The sequence below is a fragment of the Molothrus aeneus genome, chromosome 2 (genome assembly GCF_037042795.1).
Source record: "Molothrus aeneus isolate 106 chromosome 2, BPBGC_Maene_1.0, whole genome shotgun sequence".
Classification (NCBI taxonomy): Eukaryota; Metazoa; Chordata; class Aves; order Passeriformes; family Icteridae; genus Molothrus; species Molothrus aeneus.
This window is the reverse complement of record NC_089647.1, coordinates 61,753,512-61,767,500: the sequence shown is the minus strand read 5'-3', so window position 1 is coordinate 61,767,500 and position 13,989 is coordinate 61,753,512.

Here is a 13,989-nt window from a genome sequence, read left to right as displayed (position 1 = left end):
CCTCTAAGTTGTGTCTTCCTCCTTGATTTTTTTCCCCTGCTTTTGCAGAATCTGCAGGCTTAGTTTTGGCATGTTTTGGTCCTTTGCACTGCAGCTCATTTCCTCCCAGACCATTTTCTTACAATCACTAAATGTCCCAATTTTCTGGTTTTTTTGGTTTTTTTCAATTGCATTTCTTTTGATCGTATCTCCATTCCAGAGTGTTTTAAGTCCTTCTTTTCTGTTTTGCAAGACTTAGTTTCCTTTCCTGAAAGGAAATTTTGTTTTCCCATCAAATTTTCCTACTGTATTTATGTTGATATCTCTGAAGTTTGCATTAGGCAATTACAGAGCTAATGTAGTTTGAACCTGACACCTGTGACTTTCAAGAATAAAGGAATAGTGCAAACTCAGTGATAAACAGAAATCCATTTTTGCCTTGTGGACATATTTAGGAATTTATTTAAACTAGCTGTAAACATATATTTGCTGTTAATGATACTGAACAGTGTTCTTTAGAAATCAGGTATGAAGATATGAGCTTAAAAAAACCCTCAGAACTAAAAAAAATGCTAACACCATTATTTTTTATTCTTCTTAACTCATACTTTGAATATTTTAATGATAATATCTTAGACACACAATAAACCAAGTAAACAAAAGTAGAACCTCAAGTTATCTAAGTTCTAAAAATAGGACCTAAGTTATCTAAGTTGTGACATAAATTTATAGTCCAATTTAGTAGTAAACACTGTGGGTAAACTGACAAGTATAATCAATTATACCAAGTAAAAATACAAGAAATGTATTTGCAGCTAAGACATGCTGGCATATGAATGTGCATGTCTTCAAAATGGAATTACAATTAGAAAGCAGTTATAATAGGAATAAAGCTTCCCAAATAAAGTGTGATTTATTACATGCAAGGTACAATATGATTTAAAGACAACAGAGAATGAGCAGACAAAAAAAAGGTCAATATATTTTTCACCCTCAGAAAAGACAAAAGCCATTGTATTTAAGGTACCAAAAATATTTGAAGACTTTTGTGTTTTGTTTAATTGCCACTCTATAGAAAAAAGAGATTACCCTGTGAATCTCTTTTACTGCACAATAAGTTTATTTAAAAAAAAAAAAAAAAATCAATGCTTTACAAGCCTTGACCAAAATGTGTTGTGGGCAGGGAGGTGAGAAGCACAGGGGGAATATAACTGTGAGCTCATTATTACTTCACAGGCCAGAAAGAGAACTTTGCAGGATGTCCAGTCTCTAGGTTTCTAGCCAATATTTTTACCAAAGGTGCTGAAAAACATGAAGCCTGCTCAAATAACACCTCTGTAACCAATTTAATAACAAAACTAGAAAATTACTTGGTTGAAACTGCTATTTGTTTAGAATAGTTACTACACATAATGCAATTTTTGTAAAAGAAACCAATCAGTTATGATTCTGTATTTTTATTTCAAATGCATGAACTTTGGTTACAGAAATATTTTCACAAAAAAAAAAGTGAAAATACTTTTTATAGCTTGCTAACAAATTTGTAGTTCAGGCTGTGTGTAAACTAATGCTAACCAACATGAATTAAGTGAGCAGTATATGCTGGATTTACATTGTTCAAATAAATCTGCTAAAATTATGTGGATGCTGAATAATCTGAAAGAACCTGTAGAGCTTTCCAACTATAACATTCTTAGGGCATTTGCTTAAATTATATCAAGCAGCGTGAGTATATGTTTCAAGTGCTTCAATTTGTTCAAATATATAAATGTAGAATTAAGGACTTGGGGAAACCTCTTAAAAATGGATGCTGCATACAGGGCCTTATGCCATTTAGGGTTCAGTTCCCCTATATTGCCACTGCTAAAGTCAATTCAGAAATCACAGAATCTCACGTAATAGTTGTTGTTGGAAGGAATCTCTGGGAATCATCTAATACAACTGCCCTGCTCACAGGAGAGTCAGCTAGAAGAGATCACTCAGGGAAATGACAATTTCCAGTCAGGTTTCAGATACCTTTAAGATTGGCACACCTGCTTGATGAAAGGAAAAGGAAAAAAAGGAAAGGATTTGTTTTAATTAAGTGGATTTTCCTGTATTACAAATTGGGCCCGTTGTTGCTGTCCTCTCAGTGGGCACAATTGTGGAGCATCAAGTGCATCTTCTTTTCTACCTCCCATCAGGTATTTATACAGGTTATATTCTCCTTGAGACTTTGTTAAGATCCCATTATTAAAATACTTAGAGATGCCTCTGCTTGAATTAAGGAGCAAACAATACCATATGTGAAACTCAATCAAATACATATTTTCACTTAACAGTATATAGTCACCACCCCTTGGATCCCTCAAGAAGGGACTTGCAATTTTGACTTCTGTTGGTCAAAGTGATGGTCACTGTCTTGATCCATCAGGACTGAGGGAAGCCTATGAAGCAGCAAATTCCACAAGTTATATACGCACAGGTTCAAGTGAAAAATCTCAGGTAGCTAGCATGGGACCAGGAGTTTCACACTGAATGATATAATGCTGTGGATCATGGGACATTTCAGAAGTCTTTAACACCTTCTAAGTCATTGCAGCTGCCTATTAAGTCAGCACAGGTGAGTCAGCTTTGCCCCATCCTGGCCCATCAACAGGGATAGATACTTTGAGGTTACCAGGTGTCAAGGTACTGCTACTTCCCCAAAGGAGAGTTATCACCACTGAGTCACTTGAGTAGGGGTAAAGAGATGGTACCCACCTCCTTCAATAATTTGCCTCTTTATTTGTCTTGTTCAACCCCAGAAGAAGCCTGAAGTATCAGGTGTGCTTGTCCTCTGTTGGTGCCATTAGCATTCCAGTCTCTCTTCCAGTATCAACTGTGGATACGTTCTTCTCCCCAGACCTGGGATAACTGGGATACCAAAGTACCACCTTTTTCTTATCTCAAGTTCCTATCCCCATTCCAGTTAGGCGTATTTGGGAAGGGGTGGACTTGGCTGTTGCAGAGGAGCAGCTTCTTCTTTGCAGTTTGCTACAGTGGACAAAGGTCCACCCAAGGTAATGTTTATGCCAATTACCACATCAGTCTCTTACAGAAGGCTATTGGTCTTCTGTGCTGTAACAGTGCATAGTCTAAAAGATTCATGTTCATTTTGAGCTGATAAATATGTGGAAATGTTAACAAATTCAATTTCATTCCTCGCAAAAAAAAAACCATTCCTATTGACTGTTTCTATGCTGACAGATGTGCTACAGACTGTGATTTAGGCTGAATTCATATTCCAAAAACCTTTGCTCATAAGAACACGTTTGTAAGTATGTGGGTTATTTTGAATCTAGAAGTCCAGTACTATGAACATCATTATTATAGTTCAACTACCCTGAAAAGCAACACAGAAGCATACAAGGTCCATTCAGTTAAACCTGTTTGCTTTGAGCGTAGTTCACCCTACTGGAAGAACTATCAAAAGTACTTTACGGTATTTTAGTTTCATTTAATTCCCTAATGCAATTGGACTTTCTGTATTTAGGTACATTTTACCCTCTGAGAAAATATCGTGCAATATACTTAGTAGAAATCTAATTTACAATAGAAATATTCCATTTAGATAATTGCTCCATATTTAAGCAAGTTTTGCATCAGTTTAAATTAATTACACAGCACAACAAGATCTGAATTTGTAAATGAAGGAACTCTGACTCTGCCTAAATAGATTCGATTTGTATATAAATATGTTTCCTTCTACAAAACAAGAGTAAGCAAGTTGTGTGTCATGTTCTCCTAGTGTTGACCTCTTTCTGCTACTTTAATAAACTGTAGTGGAACTAATCTGAAGTAGATGTACTACGGTAAAATAGAATAAAAAAACATCTGCTATAGAAATATCCATCACTAGCCCCATATTCTCAAAGCCTTCTGCAAGCTGGTAATAAGGAGATATAAATGACTTCGCTCTGCCAATTTCTAGTTGTGCAGCCAGTGTGAAATACAGAGATTATAAAATGTTCCTCTGTCACATATTTTGGAGGTGATTGGACTATCTAGGGAAATATGGGATTTTATTCTTGGCACTTTAAGATAATAACAATAACTGTAAAACTAATATTGTTCTTTTCTATAATTGCTGCTATTCATCATATGGTGTGAGAAGCTCAGGAGCAAATATGCACCACTTTGTTTCATTGTAGGCTTCTGGATAAAACCATCATATTATTATTGAGTCTTTCTTACTTAAAGAATTATTCAAGGAAAACATATTATAATGATTGCTTATAATTGAAGACAGGCTTATGAAAATAAGATCTTGTTAATAGTTTCATGCCTTACAGCATGAACTCTTTCTATCCACCCCTTGAACACAAAGACATTGTACTGAAACTACCAGTATTGTCAGTGACACATAGTCTGTAGTTAATATATTGAGGTAATGTAGTCATTGATGCCTTGCCTGGATAACTTCCATTCCACAATCTCTTGAAAAGTCAAAGGCAAGTTACACTCAAATTTCAACATTTAAAAAATTTTGACAAGTGATGCTTTATAGTGGTTTGGAAGCTATGGCTTCATTATACTCAATTTTCCCCACATTTACCACTTTGACAGTCTATTCAGACTGTCTATTTATGGGAATTTGTAATTGTTTCCGCATCATTAGACAAATTATTTATTTCTTTCTTTCTGGATAGAATGATGATTTTTTTTCCTGTTTCACTCTCCAGTGAAATAAAATCTTACTCATCTAGTCAAAGTGTAGTATTTTTTTTTCTTATCTTCATAAATGTTTTAAAGAATCTAATTAAGGGTTAATGAGTGATATTTTGTTGTGTGGGGAAAGATAAAATGTATATTTGAAGAAAATTAAAAGGAAACATCAGACCAGATTTATTTCAATTTAATTGTATCTCATGAAATTAATTAGATGACACTCCACAGCTTGGTTTTAAATTAAAAAAACCAAACAAACCAGTCACAACCATTTAAGTTGTGCATATATGTATATACTACAAGGCCCTTTATAACACATTGAGGCAAAATTGTCAAGCTCTAATAAAGTATTCAAGTCATTAAGAGGGAACTAATGATTTATAACATCGCAGACAGAACTCATCTAATCTAATATATATATATATATATATTCAGCTGAGATATTCATTATTGGTTTCCAGTGTTTTACATGGAAACAAATAAGGCTTTTAAGGACAGGATTTATTCTAAGATTGGCATCTGAAACAATAAAGTCATAGAATGATTTGTATTGGAAAGGACCTTTAAAGGTCATAGTGTGACCAGGGAGAGTAGAACAGAAGGAGGCAACAGGATAGTTGCCTGTAGATACATAACTAATTTTTGCTTCTGAATTTTTCAGTCACTAAAATGTAGCTCTAAAACTTATACTGGATTTCATAGCACTTTTATTTCTATTACATATAATGGTAAAAATTAAGTAAATGGTCATAATAGGTGGGGTATTCACATTCCACAGGTTGAAGATGAATGGTACACCCCCCAGTAGATAAGACTGAAATATAAACCTTATGCACTGATTTAGGTTATCTGCCAGGACTGAAAAGCACTAGAATTAAGAAATTGTTTTGCAGCAGGAGCTTCAAAAGCAAGTCTGTTTGGGCTTATTTGGGAAATATATTAGATCTCTATGTCTTTATGCAGTGGTGTGATTATGGTGAAAACTGGAAGCTGGGATAACACTGTACTATTTCACTTCTGTCTAATTTAAATTCAATAAAATTTAACTGAGAAGGTAGGTAGATAGGCTGTTTCCTTTTTCTACTCTTCAAAACTTTACAAACTCACCAAGTACACATGAAATTCTGGGAGCCATGTAACTATTCTGAGAATTTCCCTCTTTTTTTTGCCTAACAGCACAAGAAAAATTATCAAGAAAAGGGCTGCCAAATTTTTCCATCCAAAACTCCCCAATTACATCCAGCAGGTTCTACAAAAGAAAAGAATAATCCAGAAATAAAGGAAATGTTACTATTTTCTTGTTTTGATCAAGAAAAAGAAGATAGTATAGGAATTGTTTGTTGTCATCATATTTTCCTATGACAATTATTTCCTCTGATATTTTTTAATATGTATAAACAAAAAACACAAACAAATAGACCACTGCTATCTCAATCTTTCTATGTTTTTTTGATAATGAAAAAGACACATGAATACAATTTTACAAGAGCCTTTTTGCTCTTGCAAATAAGAATCTCAGCAAATTCAGGAGAATGCCACAAGAACACTCCTTCAGGGTAAAACACATCTTTTATTGTATCTAAAATACAGCTGCATTACTACGAATAGGGTAAGTGGATTCAGTTAATTTGTTAACTATTTCTAAGGAGACTAGAACGAACTGTCGCCTAATACTTATATCCTGTGATTGGTGAAACTAATATCATTCTGTAGTCATTTCTAGACATGTCAGTGAGAAGTGCAATACTTTTACAGACACTCAGCTGCACCATTTCTTTTTATTTTATTTTACTTTATTTGTAATCTTCTGCATGTATTACTTACCATGATTATATTTCAAATAACATTATTCTTACACATTTTCTTATTAATACTAACACCTTTCCCATGTGACTAAAACAAAAGATATATTCCTCCTAAAATGCTGTCCTCTGATAAATTCCCATTTCTTTTCTGTCTTATATTTTTGGTGAAGTTAAAAAACAAAAATAAGTTATTAATTGGAATTTCTAGATACAAGAGATGTTTTGCTGTTTTACTGAGCTAAAAACGTCAGTCTAGAACTGCGTGAAATAACAAATTAGTCTATATGCATTTTTTATGACTTCTGGATTAAAGTAGATCAAGATACCTAAATATGGAAAATGGTGAAAACAAGTTTGCAATGTTCAACACTGTATTGAAGGTTTGTGTTCTTATCTTCATCACTGAGATAAGTTAGAAGAAGAATAATGAAGAAAAGGAAAGTAGTGTCTGACTTTGATTTACCAAAGAAAAATCAAACTGCACTTCAATGTCTACTGGTTCTCTGTAGTTCATTTCAGTATATTCCTAGTGCCATTCTTTGATTTATCTAATACTAGTAAAAATATTTTGCCACATTTCATGTTTTAAATTCAATCCTTTTTCCTCATGCTGTGTCCATGGTCTCTTGTCATTCTAAACCATTTGAAACCAATCAAACCTGAGAATTTCTGGAAGAAATGTATAACTTGGAGGATTGGATTATAATATTTATGAGTTTGTTTCCAGGCCTCCTTTTTTATTCCTTTCAACTGTCCTGGATTAGACATAAAAATTGTAAGTGTTGTCACTATCATTCAATGTTGACTCTTCTCCCCAAATACTCATCTTTAAACTGGAAGAAAACAAAGACAAGACTTAATATTAATTTAATCATTATGAAACGGAAAAGTTTATGGCTGGTATTACAGAGTACCTCTAAGGATGTTAAAGACAGCAACGTATTTAGCAGCATGTTCTATTTAACCAGGATCTTGCTTGGTTTAATCAAGGTGGACTCAAATAAGCTGAACCTGTTGTAACGCCCAGTTGCAAAGTTGTGATCTCAGCAGTGTCCCAACAGGGCAGAGCTATGTAGGGTTCTATAGGGTCTAAGCACATGAGGCAGAGCCAGGGTCGCAGGGTCCATCCACACACCTCAACAATGCAAGGGGAGTCAACATGGACAAGTCCAGGTGAGTCCATGGAGGTTTGGTCAGGAGAAAGAGGAGACAGATGGCAGGTATGCAGACAGTGCAGCTTAGTACAGGGTATGAATGGTTTGATTAATTGACTAATTTTGGGCAATATGTCTTCAGCCAAGCTGGATTCAGTGCCATTTTTTCATCTTCCCACATTACACATAATAGAATCTAAATATCACATCTGCAATGGATAGTATGCTGTGCCGATAGAACAAAAGTTTATGTTCTGATGTCAGATGAAGATTAACTATGTGTTTTTAGCTGATCTAGCAGCACACAGGTTTAGTATGAAAGAGTGGAAACAAAGCCCTGCATAGGTGGAGACCTCCATACTTAAATTATCCTGAAATTAATGTAAATTTGGATTATTAGAAGATACTCAAAATTTTATTAATAATCTCAAAGGTATACTGCTCAATCAAACAATTTTTCAGTTGGAAGTCTTTTTGTCTTACTTTGGGCACAGTTATTTATGTATCCAAGACACTACCATTTCAAAACATCACACAAGTTTCCTTCATTTGCTGTCATCATTAGAGGAAGTAAAATTTTGGAAAGTGTCTGTGGATGTCTACGTGGCTTACTGGCAGACTTTCTTTCAAAAGCAGGCATGAAAGACTTTTAAAAATCTGACAAAAGAAACACAAGGAAAGAGAAGAGAGTTTTCTGCTGGTTCATTTGCAAGTTTACACTTTCAAAACTTGTCAAATAAGAAAAATGTCATTCCTGTATAATTTTTTAGGTATTTTATTTTTCACAATAGCATATGCAAAATCAGGTACGTTAATACATAGGTAGAGGTGAAAACCAGAACAACTGATTTAAGCAAGAGAATGTGAGTGGGATAATGTCTGAAAATAATCATAAAATATCCTGAACTAATCTGCTTTATTGTTAGCAATTCAGACAACAACTATTCTCTTTATAATGAAGGTGATGCTTAGTTACACCCAAGGAGAGAAGAAATATATTCTTCAGTACTCACAAATGACTTCAAAATGTTAACTATGTTTCTCTCACCCATCTTTCCTGCAGAATTTCAATAATTATATACCTGTATATATATATATATACCCATAATTGATGGAATAGTCAAAAAACTTTTTATTTACTATTTTTTCTTTGGGTGAAACTCAAAACAAAGACAAGGAAAGCTACATTTTTCTTAGAATGTATTCAGTGTGTCATTTCTGATCAACTTAGGAACCAGAAAAGAATAGTGAATTTGGTTTCTTAAAACACTTTTTTGAAAATAGGATATTATATTATATTATGCATGGGTTTATGAAATTATGATCTGGCTATAAAAGATTTACAAATAAGTCATAAAAAGTAACTGCAGATCTCTGTCATGAAGCAAAGCATTTCATAGAGGTGATCATTATGTAAACATTTCAGTAGTGAATATTAAAGACCTAGTTCTGCTCTTACTGCAATAAATATCACCACCAGCTATACTCAGCAGGTGATAATATGTGTCCAGATGTCTTTTATTTTTCATACTTTCACAGTAAAAGTGACAACCTTTTAAGTAAAACGGTTTGCAAGAATTCATATTCTGTAAGCATATTGCATAATTGTTTCTATGACATCAGGAACTGCAGACACCCTGATGTTTATTCATTGCTGAAAAAAAAAAACCTAACTCTGTGGTGTTAAGGGACCTTGTAATTGATGCATCCATCTAAACTAGTCTTTTTAGGTGGGAAAAAACAAGAAAAAAAAAGTCTCTCCTTTGTACTGTCAAATATATCTTTCAAAAGGAAGCTTTGTATGAAACCAGTCCTGTTTAGAAGTCTTCCCCTACTTGCTCTTAAAACAAGAAATCTAGACAATTCTGTGTAGAAGACATGCAGTAAAGCAACATATCTTAAAGAAGCAAGACTTTTAATTGGCTCAAGGACTCTGTCTTTCTCTACCTTGAAAATATAAAATACCAGAAAATCAAAACACATGGACAGAAAAGACCAAAAACACACTTATGTTACAGAAGCAAAGAGCAGGAAAGAAGGAAAGTGCTTTCTTCACAGAAGTTATGATAATAGATGAGGAAAATACAAGTGAGGTAGATTATTTTTTAAAAGAAAGCTGCAATTCTAATTCTTGTTTCTAAATGTTGATCTACTCTATCTATGCCCTTGTGAGAACAGTGTTGTAGCAGAGGGTGTACTTGAGAGCAAATTTCATTGCCATAAAAAACAAAAAAGGCAAAAAGAAAAAGAGAACAACTCCTCCAAGACCAAAAACCCAAAAGAGTTATTTAGACACAAACGAAATTCAGGATTGCAATTTACAACCTTCATCTGTATAGCCCACAAGTAGATAAATGCAGAGAATTACTGAAGAGACTTTGAATTTAAACACAATTTGAATTTCTGGAGTCAGACGAGTAATCATTATCACAGATAAAGTACACTGGAAAAGTCTTGTCTCTTTTTGTGGAGAAAGTTGTTAGAACCACTCTCATGAGAAACTTAAAACAAACAAACCACCAAACAAACAAAAAAAAAAACCAAAACAAAACAAACCCCATTTTCAGTGAAATGATGACATTTTCACTGATTTCTAAAGTCCAGCAAAACATTCAACAATTAAAAGAAGGCAAAATTTGGCTTACTTTGAGGTCATGGACATTGTAAATATCCAGGTGGCTACAATTTCTCAAAGCAAAAATGAAAGTAATAATAAAACAGTAGACATAAGCTGACATATTTAAATTCCATTTAAACCAAATAAAATTAATTTAAATGAGCACTCAGGAAAATTTTCACTGCAAATTTTGACTTTGAAAAATAGCAATTTACATGCATGCATTTGTCATTTACAGCCAAATCATCTAACAAAGTGTCTTAATGCATTTTTCTTTCAGAAAATGATTTTTTTTTCCCCAAAGAAAATGGTAATGTGAAAGCTTTTGCTCAAGGAGATGCCTTTTAAAATTTCAGTGGAAAATAGGCCTCCTCCTGTTTTTACTTCCCCATCTTGGAGATGAAATATCCAGGACTGCTTTCTGTGGTGTAGTTAACAGAAAGGTTATAGTATAATATAGTTTCTAGTCTGCTCTTAGTGTTAAAAAGACCAACATTTTATTTATGATTAAGATTCCCCTTTTGTTGGACCATTTGCACCTATGGGCCCTATACTGACAATCCCAGTTAGGACTGAAACACTGTCTTCTCAAAACAGCAATAGAGTAAATCAGGTCTGCACTGGGACCTGTGAATACATCCAACAACTGATAAACATATCTAATCATATCACAGCTGGTGTCATGGATAATGCCAAAGCCCAAATAAACTGTCTGAGTTTATATTATCGTCTTCCTGACTATTACAGAGGTATTTTGTTTTAAAGACATGGACAATGGATGCAATTTCTAAGTAAGCCTCAGAATAACTCTATAATATAATCTGAAGGCTGGTTGCACTTGGGTCATTGTTGTTAATTTAGGACAAGTTTTGTTTTGCTTAGAGTAAAGCCTAGCATTCCATTTTAATGAAAGACACACTTTTCAGTTTCACAAATGAAGCTATTTAAAATTTGAGCCAAATATGTAGAATGGGTAAAACCAATAGCCCCTTGAATTGACAGAAAATTAGCAAGGCTTATTAAACTTCATGCATGACTAATTATCCCAGTGGTACATCAAAAGGAAGATGAACAAGTAATCCAATTTTTTCTTTAAATGGTATAAAGTTGAAAAAGTTATTGAAATGGACATTAGTAAAAATTTCAATGTAAATATGGTTGTCACTATTAATAGCACATAGTTACTATGGGCTTGCTTCAAAATTGTTTAACTGATCTAATTTGTTCTGTATATTCATAAGCACTGCTTCAGCTTCAGTTTATTTTTGCTTTAATATTTTTCTAATATTTTGTATCTTTCAAACCTGTGGTCTTGAATGGACATCAATATATCAGCATTCGTGGTATACTACATTCCTGAGTCATGTACATAATTTTATAAAGGAAAGACAAGTGAGTGCCTTTATTTCCTTTTGTTGACTTAAGTGTACTGTAAACTGTCTTTTTCCACAAGCTCTGCACAACAAAAACTGTAGGCTATAGCAGTGACTGCTGTCAACTGAAGATCTGCATGCATCCATCCACATGCGTGTAAATATTTGCACCAGCTTTGAAAATGCCATATGCCTCTAACAGCTGTTAACACATGCACTCACTTTCCTGTTGTTGTATATCCAAATAGCACACAAAGCAGTGAAAACTCCATGACTGTATCTGAAGGGAAGAAGCTGGCAGATCATGCTGTAAATATTTGAGCAATCAGTAAAAACAAATGGCTTAAATTCATGCATTGTGCAAATCCCCTACAACGGCTGTTATGCAAGGAAAATATGTTGGAAAGGATCAGTTCATGGTTTAAGAGTTGGGGCTGCAGTTTTAATCATCACTATCTCACAGGCTAATTATAGCCTGGTAATTGATAAAAATGCTCTGAATTAGCTGCAAGGTTGCAGTCCAATTTCTTACTTCAGATCACTCAGTCATTATTGATGCTGCTGTATTGCCAAAGTCTTAGAATTCACCTAAAGAAAAATTATTTCCCTCTAGGCTCCAGCCAGAAGAGAACAACAGCGCCTCAGTTGCTTTTCTTGTCTGCTTGGATCTTTGCCATAACTTCCCTGACTGAATCAATGTGCTTTAAAATAGCAGAATTGATTCTCTGATTTCAATGCCATTGTTTTATCTTTCCAACACACAAGGGTACTTGATGCTTTATTCTTTGCTTCTATTTTTCCTCTCTTCTTTTACCTCTTCAGATTTTTATTTTAAACCTACAAAACAGCTCTGCTTAATTGATGACTATACACTGTGGGTGGCTCTCTCTATGTACTTTGACCACATAAGCATATAAAACATCTTGTAGAGGAACCTTCTGTCACTTGGCATTATGAATGCTAACTGGTTTCTTCATCCATGCATATATGGAATTGCAGAAGTTTAGTGGGTGCTGTTGCCACCCACTTGCTGCTACAGATGTACGCTGGATCAGTGCTCTCTGTTAACCATGATATGGGTAATCCCTTCCCTGAATAGACGTGAAACCCCCAAGGGGTATTTCTCAGTGCATATCCCATAGGTTTAAATGTTGCTGTTTTTTCTCTTTGATAGTTTACTGTTACTAAGTGATGCATGTTGAGTATTTTAATGCCAGCATGTTGATGCTAGTCATGACTCATTCTGGGTTTTTTATGGTAAGTCCACACCAACTTTAACTTGGGATTCTGCCATTGATGGTCAGACTAAGAAAATCCAAACGTATGCCAGGCCATCTGGAAGGGCAGAAGGAGTTGTATTTCACTGATGCTGAAGTGTCAGTGGCAGATGCAAATGTTAAGCCAGATAGAAGGAAGAGAAAATATTAGGTTTTTCAAACAGCTGAAACAGCTTATGAGCCATAATGATACCCTTTCTTGCTTTGACACTAAAAATAGCTGAGGAATTAAGAACTTAGAAGTTATGTACTTAATATTTTTATTTTTCCACTTATCCTTGTTTTCTTAAAGTGAAAAAATTATATATTTATCTTCTGAAGTTTGTTTATCTTAGGAGAAGATCATCATGAATGCAGTGACTTTTTCTAATCCTTTTTAGAAAACAAATATAAGGTAGGGGGCCTATCATTGTCACGTGGGCTGGATAGAACCCTGATCAGCTGAAAGGAATTAAATGGAATGAAGTACATCTGGCTTGTTTAAAGTTCTGGCTGTTCAGTAGCATTTTTTCCCCTCACCTACATAAGGAGATTGATGGAAAACATTCCAAATTGTAAATACTCTCTATGCTGGTCCAAATCCCAACTGTATGCTATGCAGCCAGAAGTTATTAAGGTAAAGAGATCTCTCACCGTTTGGTTTCAGAGTTTGAATCTGTGGGTTTGCACAATCCTCTGCAGCAATGATGCATTTTGTCTCAGTTTTTCATTATTAAGTATATAATACACTGAGCTATTTTAAGCATCTTGGAGATGTAGATTTTTATCCTTTCTCTAGATATTATCCCTGCACAGCATCTTGCAAACATCAAAAAGGCGAACTCTGCATGTTCCCACATATTCTGCATGGCAAACCTTAAATGTCTGGGGGCTTGGTTTTAATGCAATTACTTTCATCTTGATGTGATGTTGTCACTTTGTATAGCAGAGGTCATTTAAGCTCTGTGCTCTCTGGGTTATAATAGGCATGTTCTTCCATTGCCTTCAAAACACAGTCTTCTTTTTACCAATCTCAACAGAAATACGTTAAACTTCAAACCTGCTCAAATCCTAAAATTTATCTGGAGCCCTTAACAATAATGTGACCTGAGGATC